Genomic DNA, 10,908 nt, shown 5'->3' on the forward strand with positions numbered 1-10,908 from the left:
GGCTCCGCCCCAAGATTTCCATGGGTCCCACAGCGCCTGGTGCGAGACGGCCAGACACAGGCTGCAGAGCTCCACCCAGCGAAGCTGCAGCCCGGCCTGGCACTGGCCCCGTCACCTAGCGGCCGAAAGTCACCCTCAGCTGCCCAGGAGATGCTCCCCCAAGTGCGTCCCCCTCAGATAAGGCTTGGCCGTTCGGGGCCGTTCGGGGCCTTTCAGGGGTGAGGCAGGGCAAGGACAGTGTCCCCCATCTCCTCCTTGTGCTGCTGGCTGGCTGGCTGGCTCCTTTGCCTTGCTTTGCAGCTCCTGTGAAAAGCAAGCAAAAAGGGCAGACTTTTTTTTCCTCCCGTGACACAACAGCACCTTTTCCGAAACACTGGAAAAAAAAAACACATTTAAACAAAAAAATATTGCAAAGTGCTCTTCTTTCAAGAATTGCTCAGTCTTTCTTTTTCACAGCATTGTTTTCCCCAAGTGGGGAAGTGCACCAGTCCTGGAGGTACTGCAATACCAAGTTGATGCGTGGAGTGGACAGAGCAAGCTCCCATTCCATCTCCCGGTTCCAAAAATCAATTTAATATATGGTCCCCAGATAGAGGACGTATCAGATATTAAACTGATAAGAACAGATACTACACTTGATCTTAGCCAAAAGGCCGAGAAGCGATGCCCACAAAAGCTTTGCCTGAAAGACTGCTGCTCGGCAGCTCCCCTGCTGACTCGGAGCAACGCTCTGCGGCAGAGCCCCAGATTCCTCGGCCAAGAATAGCATTTGCATGACCAGCATGCCCGGCGGTATGGTAAGCATATTTTGCATGGCTCCGCCCCAAGATTTCCATGGGTCCCACAGCGCCTGGTGCGAGACGGCCAGACACAGGCTGCAGAGCTCCACCCAGAGAAGCTGCAGCCCGGCCTGGCACTGGCCCCGTCACCTAGCGGCCGAAAGTCACCCTCAGCTGCCCAGGAGATGCTCCCCCAAGTGCGTCCCCCTCAGATAAGGCTTGGCCGTTCGGGGCCGTTCGGGGCCTTTCAGGGGTGAGGCAGGGCAAGGACAGTGTCCCCCATCTCCTCCTTGTGCTGCTGGCTGGCTGGCTGGCTGGCTCCTTTGCCTTGCTTTGCAGCTCCTGTGAAAAGCAAGCAAAAAGGGCAGACTTTTTTTTCCTCCCGTGACACAACAGCACCTTTTCCGAAACACTGGAAAAAAAAAACACATTTAAACAAAAAAATATTGCAAAGTGCTCTTCTTTCAAGAATTGCTCAGTCTTTCTTTTTCACAGCATTGTTTTCCCCAAGTGGGGAAGTGCACCAGTCCTGGAGGTACTGCAATACCAAGTTGATGCGTGGAGTGGACAGAGCAAGCTCCCATTCCATCTCCCGGTTCCAAAAATCAATTTAATATATGGTCCCCAGATAGAGGACGTATCAGATATTAAACTGATAAGAACAGATACTACACTTGATCTTAGCCAAAAGGCCGAGAAGCGATGCCCACAAAAGCTTTGCCTGAAAGACTGCTGCTCGGCAGCTCCCCTGCTGACTCGGAGCAACGCTCTGCGGCAGAGCCCCAGATTCCTCGGCCAAGAATAGCATTTGCATGACCAGCATGCCCGGCGGTATGGTAAGCATATTTTGCATGGCTCCGCCCCAAGATTTCCATGGGTCCCACAGCGCCTGGTGCGAGACGGCCAGACACAGGCTGCAGAGCTCCACCCAGAGAAGCTGCAGCCCGGCCTGGCACTGGCCCCGTCACCTAGCGGCCGAAAGTCACCCTCAGCTGCCCAGGAGATGCTCCCCCAAGTGCGTCCCCCTCAGATAAGGCTTGGCCGTTCGGGGCCGTTCGGGGCCTTTCAGGGGTGAGGCAGGGCAAGGACAGTGTCCCCCATCTCCTCCTTGTGCTGCTGGCTGGCTGGCTGGCTGGCTCCTTTGCCTTGCTTTGCAGCTCCTGTGAAAAGCAAGCAAAAAGGGCAGACTTTTTTTTCCTCCCGTGACACAACAGCACCTTTTCCGAAACACTGGAAAAAAAAAACACATTTAAACAAAAAAATATTGCAAAGTGCTCTTCTTTCAAGAATTGCTCAGTCTTTCTTTTTCACAGCATTGTTTTCCCCAAGTGGGGAAGTGCACCAGTCCTGGAGGTACTGCAATACCAAGTTGATGCGTGGAGTGGACAGAGCAAGCTCCCATTCCATCTCCCGGTTCCAAAAATCAATTTAATATATGGTCCCCAGATAGAGGACGTATCAGATATTAAACTGATAAGAACAGATACTACACTTGATCTTAGCCAAAAGGCCGAGAAGCGATGCCCACAAAAGCTTTGCCTGAAAGACTGCTGCTCGGCAGCTCCCCTGCTGACTCGGAGCAACGCTCTGCGGCAGAGCCCCAGATTCCTCGGCCAAGAATAGCATTTGCATGACCAGCATGCCCGGCGGTATGGTAAGCATATTTTGCATGGCTCCGCCCCAAGATTTCCATGGGTCCCACAGCGCCTGGTGCGAGACGGCCAGACACAGGCTGCAGAGCTCCACCCAGAGAAGCTGCAGCCCGGCCTGGCACTGGCCCCGTCACCTAGCGGCCGAAAGTCACCCTCAGCTGCCCAGGAGATGCTCCCCCAAGTGCGTCCCCCTCAGATAAGGCTTGGCCGTTCGGGGCCGTTCGGGGCCTTTCAGGGGTGAGGCAGGGCAAGGACAGTGTCCCCCATCTCCTCCTTGTGCTGCTGGCTGGCTGGCTGGCTCCTTTGCCTTGCTTTGCAGCTCCTGTGAAAAGCAAGCAAAAAGGGCAGACTTTTTTTTCCTCCCGTGACACAACAGCACCTTTTCCGAAACACTGGAAAAAAAAAACACATTTAAACAAAAAAATATTGCAAAGTGCTCTTCTTTCAAGAATTGCTCAGTCTTTCTTTTTCACAGCATTGTTTTCCCCAAGTGGGGAAGTGCACCAGTCCTGGAGGTACTGCAATACCAAGTTGATGCGTGGAGTGGACAGAGCAAGCTCCCATTCCATCTCCCGGTTCCAAAAATCAATTTAATATATGGTCCCCAGATAGAGGACGTATCAGATATTAAACTGATAAGAACAGATACTACACTTGATCTTAGCCAAAAGGCCGAGAAGCGATGCCCACAAAAGCTTTGCCTGAAAGACTGCTGCTCGGCAGCTCCCCTGCTGACTCGGAGCAACGCTCTGCGGCAGAGCCCCAGATTCCTCGGCCAAGAATAGCATTTGCATGACCAGCATGCCCGGCGGTATGGTAAGCATATTTTGCATGGCTCCGCCCCAAGATTTCCATGGGTCCCACAGCGCCTGGTGCGAGACGGCCAGACACAGGCTGCAGAGCTCCACCCAGAGAAGCTGCAGCCCGGCCTGGCACTGGCCCCGTCACCTAGCGGCCGAAAGTCACCCTCAGCTGCCCAGGAGATGCTCCCCCAAGTGCGTCCCCCTCAGATAAGGCTTGGCCGTTCGGGGCCGTTCGGGGCCTTTCAGGGGTGAGGCAGGGCAAGGACAGTGTCCCCCATCTCCTCCTTGTGCTGCTGGCTGGCTGGCTGGCTCCTTTGCCTTGCTTTGCAGCTCCTGTGAAAAGCAAGCAAAAAGGGCAGACTTTTTTTTCCTCCCGTGACACAACAGCACCTTTTCCGAAACACTGGAAAAAAAAAACACATTTAAACAAAAAAATATTGCAAAGTGCTCTTCTTTCAAGAATTGCTCAGTCTTTCTTTTTCACAGCATTGTTTTCCCCAAGTGGGGAAGTGCACCAGTCCTGGAGGTACTGCAATACCAAGTTGATGCGTGGAGTGGACAGAGCAAGCTCCCATTCCATCTCCCGGTTCCAAAAATCAATTTAATATATGGTCCCCAGATAGAGGACGTATCAGATATTAAACTGATAAGAACAGATACTACACTTGATCTTAGCCAAAAGGCCGAGAAGCGATGCCCACAAAAGCTTTGCCTGAAAGACTGCTGCTCGGCAGCTCCCCTGCTGACTCGGAGCAACGCTCTGCGGCAGAGCCCCAGATTCCTCGGCCAAGAATAGCATTTGCATGACCAGCATGCCCGGCGGTATGGTAAGCATATTTTGCATGGCTCCGCCCCAAGATTTCCATGGGTCCCACAGCGCCTGGTGCGAGACGGCCAGACACAGGCTGCAGAGCTCCACCCAGAGAAGCTGCAGCCCGGCCTGGCACTGGCCCCGTCACCTAGCGGCCGAAAGTCACCCTCAGCTGCCCAGGAGATGCTCCCCCAAGTGCGTCCCCCTCAGATAAGGCTTGGCCGTTCGGGGCCGTTCGGGGCCTTTCAGGGGTGAGGCAGGGCAAGGACAGTGTCCCCCATCTCCTCCTTGTGCTGCTGGCTGGCTGGCTGGCTCCTTTGCCTTGCTTTGCAGCTCCTGTGAAAAGCAAGCAAAAAGGGCAGACTTTTTTTTCCTCCCGTGACACAACAGCACCTTTTCCGAAACACTGGAAAAAAAAAACACATTTAAACAAAAAAATATTGCAAAGTGCTCTTCTTTCAAGAATTGCTCAGTCTTTCTTTTTCACAGCATTGTTTTCCCCAAGTGGGGAAGTGCACCAGTCCTGGAGGTACTGCAATACCAAGTTGATGCGTGGAGTGGACAGAGCAAGCTCCCATTCCATCTCCCGGTTCCAAAAATCAATTTAATATATGGTCCCCAGATAGAGGACGTATCAGATATTAAACTGATAAGAACAGATACTACACTTGATCTTAGCCAAAAGGCCGAGAAGCGATGCCCACAAAAGCTTTGCCTGAAAGACTGCTGCTCGGCAGCTCCCCTGCTGACTCGGAGCAACGCTCTGCGGCAGAGCCCCAGATTCCTCGGCCAAGAATAGCATTTGCATGACCAGCATGCCCGGCGGTATGGTAAGCATATTTTGCATGGCTCCGCCCCAAGATTTCCATGGGTCCCACAGCGCCTGGTGCGAGACGGCCAGACACAGGCTGCAGAGCTCCACCCAGAGAAGCTGCAGCCCGGCCTGGCACTGGCCCCGTCACCTAGCGGCCGAAAGTCACCCTCAGCTGCCCAGGAGATGCTCCCCCAAGTGCGTCCCCCTCAGATAAGGCTTGGCCGTTCGGGGCCGTTCGGGGCCTTTCAGGGGTGAGGCAGGGCAAGGACAGTGTCCCCCATCTCCTCCTTGTGCTGCTGGCTGGCTGGCTGGCTCCTTTGCCTTGCTTTGCAGCTCCTGTGAAAAGCAAGCAAAAAGGGCAGACTTTTTTTTCCTCCCGTGACACAACAGCACCTTTTCCGAAACACTGGAAAAAAAAAACACATTTAAACAAAAAAATATTGCAAAGTGCTCTTCTTTCAAGAATTGCTCAGTCTTTCTTTTTCACAGCATTGTTTTCCCCAAGTGGGGAAGTGCACCAGTCCTGGAGGTACTGCAATACCAAGTTGATGCGTGGAGTGGACAGAGCAAGCTCCCATTCCATCTCCCGGTTCCAAAAATCAATTTAATATATGGTCCCCAGATAGAGGACGTATCAGATATTAAACTGATAAGAACAGATACTACACTTGATCTTAGCCAAAAGGCCGAGAAGCGATGCCCACAAAAGCTTTGCCTGAAAGACTGCTGCTCGGCAGCTCCCCTGCTGACTCGGAGCAACGCTCTGCGGCAGAGCCCCAGATTCCTCGGCCAAGAATAGCATTTGCATGACCAGCATGCCCGGCGGTATGGTAAGCATATTTTGCATGGCTCCGCCCCAAGATTTCCATGGGTCCCACAGCGCCTGGTGCGAGACGGCCAGACACAGGCTGCAGAGCTCCACCCAGAGAAGCTGCAGCCCGGCCTGGCACTGGCCCCGTCACCTAGCGGCCGAAAGTCACCCTCAGCTGCCCAGGAGATGCTCCCCCAAGTGCGTCCCCCTCAGATAAGGCTTGGCCGTTCGGGGCCGTTCGGGGCCTTTCAGGGGTGAGGCAGGGCAAGGACAGTGTCCCCCATCTCCTCCTTGTGCTGCTGGCTGGCTGGCTGGCTCCTTTGCCTTGCTTTGCAGCTCCTGTGAAAAGCAAGCAAAAAGGGCAGACTTTTTTTTCCTCCCGTGACACAACAGCACCTTTTCCGAAACACTGGAAAAAAAAAACACATTTAAACAAAAAAATATTGCAAAGTGCTCTTCTTTCAAGAATTGCTCAGTCTTTCTTTTTCACAGCATTGTTTTCCCCAAGTGGGGAAGTGCACCAGTCCTGGAGGTACTGCAATACCAAGTTGATGCGTGGAGTGGACAGAGCAAGCTCCCATTCCATCTCCCGGTTCCAAAAATCAATTTAATATATGGTCCCCAGATAGAGGACGTATCAGATATTAAACTGATAAGAACAGATACTACACTTGATCTTAGCCAAAAGGCCGAGAAGCGATGCCCACAAAAGCTTTGCCTGAAAGACTGCTGCTCGGCAGCTCCCCTGCTGACTCGGAGCAACGCTCTGCGGCAGAGCCCCAGATTCCTCGGCCAAGAATAGCATTTGCATGACCAGCATGCCCGGCGGTATGGTAAGCATATTTTGCATGGCTCCGCCCCAAGATTTCCATGGGTCCCACAGCGCCTGGTGCGAGACGGCCAGACACAGGCTGCAGAGCTCCACCCAGACAAGCTGCAGCCCGGCCTGGCACTGGCCCCGTCACCTAGCGGCCGAAAGTCACCCTCAGCTGCCCAGGAGATGCTCCCCCAAGTGCGTCCCCCTCAGATAAGGCTTGGCCGTTCGGGGCCGTTCGGGGCCTTTCAGGGGTGAGGCAGGGCAAGGACAGTGTCCCCCATCTCCTCCTTGTGCTGCTGGCTGGCTGGCTGGCTCCTTTGCCTTGCTTTGCAGCTCCTGTGAAAAGCAAGCAAAAAGGGCAGACTTTTTTTTCCTCCCGTGACACAACAGCACCTTTTCCGAAACACTGGAAAAAAAAAACACATTTAAACAAAAAAATATTGCAAAGTGCTCTTCTTTCAAGAATTGCTCAGTCTTTCTTTTTCACAGCATTGTTTTCCCCAAGTGGGGAAGTGCACCAGTCCTGGAGGTACTGCAATACCAAGTTGATGCGTGGAGTGGACAGAGCAAGCTCCCATTCCATCTCCCGGTTCCAAAAATCAATTTAATATATGGTCCCCAGATAGAGGACGTATCAGATATTAAACTGATAAGAACAGATACTACACTTGATCTTAGCCAAAAGGCCGAGAAGCGATGCCCACAAAAGCTTTGCCTGAAAGACTGCTGCTCGGCAGCTCCCCTGCTGACTCGGAGCAACGCTCTGCGGCAGAGCCCCAGATTCCTCGGCCAAGAATAGCATTTGCATGACCAGCATGCCCGGCGGTATGGTAAGCATATTTTGCATGGCTCCGCCCCAAGATTTCCATGGGTCCCACAGCGCCTGGTGCGAGACGGCCAGACACAGGCTGCAGAGCTCCACCCAGAGAAGCTGCAGCCCGGCCTGGCACTGGCCCCGTCACCTAGCGGCCGAAAGTCACCCTCAGCTGCCCAGGAGATGCTCCCCCAAGTGCGTCCCCCTCAGATAAGGCTTGGCCGTTCGGGGCCGTTCGGGGCCTTTCAGGGGTGAGGCAGGGCAAGGACAGTGTCCCCCATCTCCTCCTTGTGCTGCTGGCTGGCTGGCTGGCTCCTTTGCCTTGCTTTGCAGCTCCTGTGAAAAGCAAGCAAAAAGGGCAGACTTTTTTTTCCTCCCGTGACACAACAGCACCTTTTCCGAAACACTGGAAAAAAAAAACACATTTAAACAAAAAAATATTGCAAAGTGCTCTTCTTTCAAGAATTGCTCAGTCTTTCTTTTTCACAGCATTGTTTTCCCCAAGTGGGGAAGTGCACCAGTCCTGGAGGTACTGCAATACCAAGTTGATGCGTGGAGTGGACAGAGCAAGCTCCCATTCCATCTCCCGGTTCCAAAAATCAATTTAATATATGGTCCCCAGATAGAGGACGTATCAGATATTAAACTGATAAGAACAGATACTACACTTGATCTTAGCCAAAAGGCCGAGAAGCGATGCCCACAAAAGCTTTGCCTGAAAGACTGCTGCTCGGCAGCTCCCCTGCTGACTCGGAGCAACGCTCTGCGGCAGAGCCCCAGATTCCTCGGCCAAGAATAGCATTTGCATGACCAGCATGCCCGGCGGTATGGTAAGCATATTTTGCATGGCTCCGCCCCAAGATTTCCATGGGTCCCACAGCGCCTGGTGCGAGACGGCCAGACACAGGCTGCAGAGCTCCACCCAGAGAAGCTGCAGCCCGGCCTGGCACTGGCCCCGTCACCTAGCGGCCGAAAGTCACCCTCAGCTGCCCAGGAGATGCTCCCCCAAGTGCGTCCCCCTCAGATAAGGCTTGGCCGTTCGGGGCCGTTCGGGGCCTTTCAGGGGTGAGGCAGGGCAAGGACAGTGTCCCCCATCTCCTCCTTGTGCTGCTGGCTGGCTGGCTGGCTGGCTCCTTTGCCTTGCTTTGCAGCTCCTGTGAAAAGCAAGCAAAAAGGGCAGACTTTTTTTTCCTCCCGTGACACAACAGCACCTTTTCCGAAACACTGGAAAAAAAAAACACATTTAAACAAAAAAATATTGCAAAGTGCTCTTCTTTCAAGAATTGCTCAGTCTTTCTTTTTCACAGCATTGTTTTCCCCAAGTGGGGAAGTGCACCAGTCCTGGAGGTACTGCAATACCAAGTTGATGCGTGGAGTGGACAGAGCAAGCTCCCATTCCATCTCCCGGTTCCAAAAATCAATTTAATATATGGTCCCCAGATAGAGGACGTATCAGATATTAAACTGATAAGAACAGATACTACACTTGATCTTAGCCAAAAGGCCGAGAAGCGATGCCCACAAAAGCTTTGCCTGAAAGACTGCTGCTCGGCAGCTCCCCTGCTGACTCGGAGCAACGCTCTGCGGCAGAGCCCCAGATTCCTCGGCCAAGAATAGCATTTGCATGACCAGCATGCCCGGCGGTATGGTAAGCATATTTTGCATGGCTCCGCCCCAAGATTTCCATGGGTCCCACAGCGCCTGGTGCGAGACGGCCAGACACAGGCTGCAGAGCTCCACCCAGAGAAGCTGCAGCCCGGCCTGGCACTGGCCCCGTCACCTAGCGGCCGAAAGTCACCCTCAGCTGCCCAGGAGATGCTCCCCCAAGTGCGTCCCCCTCAGATAAGGCTTGGCCGTTCGGGGCCGTTCGGGGCCTTTCAGGGGTGAGGCAGGGCAAGGACAGTGTCCCCCATCTCCTCCTTGTGCTGCTGGCTGGCTGGCTGGCTGGCTCCTTTGCCTTGCTTTGCAGCTCCTGTGAAAAGCAAGCAAAAAGGGCAGACTTTTTTTTCCTCCCGTGACACAACAGCACCTTTTCCGAAACACTGGAAAAAAAAAACACATTTAAACAAAAAAATATTGCAAAGTGCTCTTCTTTCAAGAATTGCTCAGTCTTTCTTTTTCACAGCATTGTTTTCCCCAAGTGGGGAAGTGCACCAGTCCTGGAGGTACTGCAATACCAAGTTGATGCGTGGAGTGGACAGAGCAAGCTCCCATTCCATCTCCCGGTTCCAAAAATCAATTTAATATATGGTCCCCAGATAGAGGACGTATCAGATATTAAACTGATAAGAACAGATACTACACTTGATCTTAGCCAAAAGGCCGAGAAGCGATGCCCACAAAAGCTTTGCCTGAAAGACTGCTGCTCGGCAGCTCCCCTGCTGACTCGGAGCAACGCTCTGCGGCAGAGCCCCAGATTCCTCGGCCAAGAATAGCATTTGCATGACCAGCATGCCCGGCGGTATGGTAAGCATATTTTGCATGGCTCCGCCCCAAGATTTCCATGGGTCCCACAGCGCCTGGTGCGAGACGGCCAGACACAGGCTGCAGAGCTCCACCCAGAGAAGCTGCAGCCCGGCCTGGCACTGGCCCCGTCACCTAGCGGCCGAAAGTCACCCTCAGCTGCCCAGGAGATGCTCCCCCAAGTGCGTCCCCCTCAGATAAGGCTTGGCCGTTCGGGGCCGTTCGGGGCCTTTCAGGGGTGAGGCAGGGCAAGGACAGTGTCCCCCATCTCCTCCTTGTGCTGCTGGCTGGCTGGCTGGCTCCTTTGCCTTGCTTTGCAGCTCCTGTGAAAAGCAAGCAAAAAGGGCAGACTTTTTTTTCCTCCCGTGACACAACAGCACCTTTTCCGAAACACTGGAAAAAAAAAACACATTTAAACAAAAAAATATTGCAAAGTGCTCTTCTTTCAAGAATTGCTCAGTCTTTCTTTTTCACAGCATTGTTTTCCCCAAGTGGGGAAGTGCACCAGTCCTGGAGGTACTGCAATACCAAGTTGATGCGTGGAGTGGACAGAGCAAGCTCCCATTCCATCTCCCGGTTCCAAAAATCAATTTAATATATGGTCCCCAGATAGAGGACGTATCAGATATTAAACTGATAAGAACAGATACTACACTTGATCTTAGCCAAAAGGCCGAGAAGCGATGCCCACAAAAGCTTTGCCTGAAAGACTGCTGCTCGGCAGCTCCCCTGCTGACTCGGAGCAACGCTCTGCGGCAGAGCCCCAGATTCCTCGGCCAAGAATAGCATTTGCATGACCAGCATGCCCGGCGGTATGGTAAGCATATTTTGCATGGCTCCGCCCCAAGATTTCCATGGGTCCCACAGCGCCTGGTGCGAGACGGCCAGACACAGGCTGCAGAGCTCCACCCAGAGAAGCTGCAGCCCGGCCTGGCACTGGCCCCGTCACCTAGCGGCCGAAAGTCACCCTCAGCTGCCCAGGAGATGCTCCCCCAAGTGCGTCCCCCTCAGATAAGGCTTGGCCGTTCGGGGCCGTTCGGGGCCTTTCAGGGGTGAGGCAGGGCAAGGACAGTGTCCCCCATCTCCTCCTTGTGCTGCTGGCTGGCTGGCTGGTGGCTCCTTTGCCTTGCTTTGCAGCTCCTGT

At 53.6% G+C, this 10,908-nt stretch overlaps 13 non-coding genes across 13 annotated transcripts; all 13 read right to left on the reverse strand.

Moving 5' to 3' along the window:
- Positions 1-474: 474 nt before the first annotated feature.
- LOC138554590 (U2 spliceosomal RNA) lies at positions 475-665 on the reverse strand. Its single transcript, XR_011297587.1, has one exon. It is a non-coding gene; the product is annotated as a U2 spliceosomal RNA (small nuclear RNA).
- Positions 666-1,292: 627 nt separating this feature from the next.
- LOC138554591 (U2 spliceosomal RNA) lies at positions 1,293-1,483 on the reverse strand. The gene has a single exon (XR_011297588.1). It is a non-coding gene; the product is annotated as a U2 spliceosomal RNA (small nuclear RNA).
- Positions 1,484-2,110: 627 nt separating this feature from the next.
- LOC138554592 (U2 spliceosomal RNA) lies at positions 2,111-2,301 on the reverse strand. The gene has a single exon (XR_011297589.1). It is a non-coding gene; the product is annotated as a U2 spliceosomal RNA (small nuclear RNA).
- A 623-nt stretch (positions 2,302-2,924) lies between these two features.
- LOC138554593 (U2 spliceosomal RNA) lies at positions 2,925-3,115 on the reverse strand. The gene has a single exon (XR_011297590.1). It is a non-coding gene; the product is annotated as a U2 spliceosomal RNA (small nuclear RNA).
- Positions 3,116-3,738: 623 nt separating this feature from the next.
- LOC138554594 (U2 spliceosomal RNA) lies at positions 3,739-3,929 on the reverse strand. Its single transcript, XR_011297591.1, has one exon. It is a non-coding gene; the product is annotated as a U2 spliceosomal RNA (small nuclear RNA).
- Positions 3,930-4,552: 623 nt separating this feature from the next.
- LOC138554595 (U2 spliceosomal RNA) lies at positions 4,553-4,743 on the reverse strand. Its single transcript, XR_011297592.1, has one exon. It is a non-coding gene; the product is annotated as a U2 spliceosomal RNA (small nuclear RNA).
- A 623-nt stretch (positions 4,744-5,366) lies between these two features.
- Positions 5,367-5,557, reverse strand: LOC138554596 (U2 spliceosomal RNA). Its single transcript, XR_011297593.1, has one exon. It is a non-coding gene; the product is annotated as a U2 spliceosomal RNA (small nuclear RNA).
- Positions 5,558-6,180: 623 nt separating this feature from the next.
- Positions 6,181-6,371, reverse strand: LOC138554597 (U2 spliceosomal RNA). Its single transcript, XR_011297594.1, has one exon. It is a non-coding gene; the product is annotated as a U2 spliceosomal RNA (small nuclear RNA).
- Positions 6,372-6,994: 623 nt separating this feature from the next.
- LOC138554598 (U2 spliceosomal RNA) lies at positions 6,995-7,185 on the reverse strand. The gene has a single exon (XR_011297595.1). It is a non-coding gene; the product is annotated as a U2 spliceosomal RNA (small nuclear RNA).
- Positions 7,186-7,808: 623 nt separating this feature from the next.
- Positions 7,809-7,999, reverse strand: LOC138554599 (U2 spliceosomal RNA). Its single transcript, XR_011297596.1, has one exon. It is a non-coding gene; the product is annotated as a U2 spliceosomal RNA (small nuclear RNA).
- A 627-nt stretch (positions 8,000-8,626) lies between these two features.
- LOC138554601 (U2 spliceosomal RNA) lies at positions 8,627-8,817 on the reverse strand. The gene has a single exon (XR_011297598.1). It is a non-coding gene; the product is annotated as a U2 spliceosomal RNA (small nuclear RNA).
- Positions 8,818-9,444: 627 nt separating this feature from the next.
- On the reverse strand, positions 9,445-9,635 carry LOC138554602 (U2 spliceosomal RNA). The gene has a single exon (XR_011297599.1). It is a non-coding gene; the product is annotated as a U2 spliceosomal RNA (small nuclear RNA).
- Positions 9,636-10,258: 623 nt separating this feature from the next.
- LOC138554603 (U2 spliceosomal RNA) lies at positions 10,259-10,449 on the reverse strand. The gene has a single exon (XR_011297600.1). It is a non-coding gene; the product is annotated as a U2 spliceosomal RNA (small nuclear RNA).
- Between the last annotated feature and the right edge of the window lie 459 nt (positions 10,450-10,908).

This window comes from Ambystoma mexicanum, unplaced genomic scaffold, assembly GCF_040938575.1.
Source record: "Ambystoma mexicanum isolate Mex_15411 unplaced genomic scaffold, UKY_AmexF1_1 Mex_scaf163, whole genome shotgun sequence".
NCBI classification, from domain to species: Eukaryota; Metazoa; Chordata; class Amphibia; order Caudata; family Ambystomatidae; genus Ambystoma; species Ambystoma mexicanum.